This window comes from Rattus norvegicus, chromosome Y, assembly GCF_021556685.1.
Source record: "Rattus norvegicus strain SHRSP/BbbUtx chromosome Y, alternate assembly SHRSP_T2T, whole genome shotgun sequence".
NCBI classification, from domain to species: Eukaryota; Metazoa; Chordata; class Mammalia; order Rodentia; family Muridae; genus Rattus; species Rattus norvegicus.
This window is the reverse complement of record NC_141555.1, coordinates 38,102,452-38,106,428: the sequence shown is the minus strand read 5'-3', so window position 1 is coordinate 38,106,428 and position 3,977 is coordinate 38,102,452. Positions and strand designations below refer to the sequence as shown.

Sequence of the window (3,977 nt, the reverse complement as noted above, 5' to 3'; positions counted from 1 at the left end):
GAGACTAGTATAAGTGGTGAGGGACATAGCATAGGAGGGAACAAAGAACGGAAAAAGCGAGGATGAGGTTGAATGTCTACAAAAACAAAATAAGGGAACCTGTTACTTTATAGGTTAGGTTAAAATAAATATTAAAATTTAAAACTAATACCATTATATTTAATGCTGTATACATCATGTTTGAGGAAAAATGCCAGCAAGTGATATCAAAATAGAAACAATATACTTATCTTATTTGATCTTAGTCATATTATCCATACTTATTTGGTAAAACATCATTTGTCTGTCAAATTTATGGTACCACTTAAAAAATTGCCTGTGATATAATCAATCTTTATGATAGTAGAGAATTTTTATTATTAGGTCAATTTTTAAAATCTGTGATTTGATCTAAGTTTTAAGTTTCTTTTTACTTAAATTTGTTCCTCCTGACATTCACTCATAATAAATTATCATTTTCAATGTTGAATACTACTATAAAAATATGATCCAGCAGGGTTTTTGAAATTGCTCAATTATAAGTAATATAATTCATAAACTACAGGACATTCTCCACAAAGCTCATAGATACAAAGAAGATACTCAAGAAGAATATCCCAAGTGCATATGATTGAGTCTCATGTAGAAAGGGGAATAAAATAGTCTAGGAGGCAGATTGAGGGAAGGAACTAGATGGGAGATGGAAGGAAGAGGAGAATGGATCCTGTGTAGGAAGGGACAGGAGATATGACCCGATATTCAGGAGAAGGAAAGGAAATCTTGAACTATTAGAGATGAGGAGATAGGGGAAATCTCCAGGAAGAGAAAGAGTCGGAATAATGGAGGTACCCACGAATCAATGGGGGTTACCTAAGCTGTGACTTACATTGGTGATATGGAACATTTAGAGGCCAACTCCTGTAGCCCGGAAGGACACCACTGGAGGGATAAAGACACAAATATACACGCAAAACTTTCTAGACAAAATTTTTCAAGCCTAAAAGAAATTCAGAACCGCATTCTAGGGTCTATGTTCTCCTTTGCTTTATTGATGGCTGGTAATTTTTGTATAAAATAAGGATTTAGGACATTATCATTAGAAGTAGGTATACAATATTTATATTGTTATATTCACGCTTTATGTGGACCACTTTGTTAACAATATCATTGCAAAAAATAAAATTGGAAAACAGTATTTTTGAGTACACATTCAGGAATATATATAAAGTCCTCTTTCAAAGAATGTACAATAAGAAAATGTAATACAATATTCATTCAATTAAACGTCTGGAGGGAAAATATTGGACTTTGGGAAACAGAAAAAACCTAGGAGCTTGAACTGTATGTCACAGGAATGGACGTGGAAGTGGAATTATTATCCTGAATAATCTCCTCCACACCATGTTCCTAGATCTTTTTTACCAATGCCAAGCCCCGACCAACATTCTCTATTCCGAGCATGCAAGTACTAATGAAGCAAAGAGAAGTCTCTAGCTTTAGAGATATATAGTATGTAAAGTTTTCCAGTATGTCACAGGAGACACTCTTGGAAAGGGCACCCTCAAATCTGGTCCATGGGAAAGTTCAGTGAGTCTTGAATAGGGATTGAGTGGTTTCTCTGAAGAAATAGCCTTGATCTTAGCCTTCCACACATGGGAATCATGCGCTGCGATCTTCTCAGAATCATCTGGACTTCACTACTTGATAAGGTTCCTGGAAGTTAGAGAGTTTATATAATCAATTTCTTCATTACAAAAGCCAGTTGTTGGGAAGGGCACAGTTGTCCTTCTCAGAGCTCATGGCTTTTACTCTTTTTGCCCTGAAGAAAAGGTCCAAAGAAACAAAGGAAAGACAAGTATTGTCTCCTCAGCTCAGTGTAAACGCCTCCATGCTTTGGATTCCCATTGTGCAATTTGTTTATGACACTGATATCTGGAGAAGAAGAGCTTCTAGTTGAGACTTCATCATCTCAGTCTTTCTATTAGTATTACTCTGAATACCATTCCCTGACAGTGACTATTTAGATTTCTGTGTCAATAGGTTTGATTAGCTGGCAGATTTCTTTTCTTTCTTTCATTTTTTTATTTTTTATAAAATTTTATTGCTTTTTTAACTGGATATTTCTAAATTTGAATTTCAAATGTTATTTCCTTTCCCAGTTTCTTTTCCATAATTGCCCTATCCAATTCTGCTCCCCTTCTTCTATAACCCACCTTACTGCCCCCTGACATTGCCTTGGACTTGGATGGAGTCAAACCCAATGGCTTCTCCTTCCATTGGTGACCCCAAGACCATCCTTTGTAACATATGCAGTTAGAGCCATACTTCTGTCCATGTACAGTCTTTGAATATTGGTTCAGTACCAGAAATATCTGTTTCATTTGCATTGTTGTTCTTATGGTGTTGGAAGTACCTTTAGCTCTTCTAATCCTTTCTCAAACCCTACCAACAAGATGTCCATTTTCAGTTCACTGGAAGCATAGACTCCTTAGCTTCATCACTCTTGTCTACATTTGGTTGCTGAGAGTGTGTGTGTGTGTGTGTAGAGCTAAACTATGAATTCTCAACTGAGGAATATCAACATCCTTAGCCATCAGGTGAATGGAAATCAAAAAAAAAAAAAATCCTGAGTTTCCATAGCACACCAATCAGAATGACTAGGATATATTTGAACCCTTGTATAGCTATGGTGTTTGGTGGATTTTTAACATGGATTCTGCGCAACTAAGTTAAGATTTTAGAATCCGCAAATGACGAAGCCATATAGACTCCATCCTATTCTTATGAACCTACTGAAGTAGAAGATTTACTGGACTTCAAGCCACTCATCACCCAGCCCATGTCATGAACTTTATGTTTGGACTGAATAAAAAATCATGGTAAAATATCCAAAACCCTCAAGTCTGGCCACGGAAACACTGGAAGGTAGATATTAGAGAACTGCTATATAATGCGACCACAGAACCACATTATATAGTCTATGTTGTCCTTTGCTTTACTAATGTGTGGTAATTTTTGGATAAAATAAGGATTTGGGAGTTTATCATTTAAGTAGATACAGAATATATACACTGTTATATTCACTTTAGAACTGGGCCCCCTTTTTTTCAAAATCAGAGCAAAAAAAAAAATAGAATAGGATAATAGAACATTTGAGTACACATTCAGCAATATATATAAAGTCCACTATCAAGGAATGTACACTAAGAAAATGTAATAAAATATTCACTCAATTAAAGGTCTTTAGGGAAAATACTGGCTTTTAGAAAAGAGAAGGAAATTGAATTATAGGCCAGAGGAATGGAACTGGGAATAAAATTATTATCCAGTAGAATCTCCTGCACTCCATATTCCTAGATCTTAGGGACCCATGCCAAGCCCCTGATTAACTTTCTCCATTCAGAGCATGTAACCACTTGTGAAGCAGAGATAAATCTCTAGCTTAAGAGAGATGGAGTATGTAAAGGTTTCCACTGTGTCACAGGAAACATACCTGGAAATGACACCCTCGAATCTGGTAAGTGTAAGGAAAGCTGTTTAGCAGGTAGGAGATGGCAGTTCTCAGTGACATCATAAATAGGACCTTCATGAAAAAATCTGTTGTAACTAGGAGAGCCCTAGCTTCTTCTGTGATGTAACAATTATTGTTCTGACAGGAACTGACTCTCACATATTACCTCAGTCTCTCTCTGGCTTGCTAATTGGCCACTAATTCAGAATAAACAGCCATTTGGGAGAGAAAACAAACAGGATGAAGAGATCAGAGATGGGAAGAAGGAAGCTGGCCTTCTGCCTTTGTATGAAAAAAATGAAGAAATAAGTGGTACTTTGAAAAGTTCAGAGAGCCTTTGGAAGGGATGGAGAGGTATCACTGAAGAGATAGACTTGATCTAAGCCTTACACATATGGGAATCAAGAGCTGGAAGCTTCACAGAAGCATCTGGACTTCCCTGTTTTTATTGTTTCTGGATGTCAAAAGGTTTATATAATTCATTTCT

At 36.4% G+C, this 3,977-nt stretch overlaps 1 long non-coding RNA gene across 1 annotated transcript; it reads right to left on the bottom strand.

The window, feature by feature from the left end:
- Positions 1-1,008: 1,008 nt before the first annotated feature.
- On the bottom strand, positions 1,009-3,555 carry LOC134484244 (uncharacterized). The gene is given in 2 exon segments (NR_190861.1): positions 1,009-1,692; positions 3,473-3,555. It is a non-coding gene; the product is annotated as an uncharacterized LOC134484244 (long non-coding RNA).
- Between the last annotated feature and the right edge of the window lie 422 nt (positions 3,556-3,977).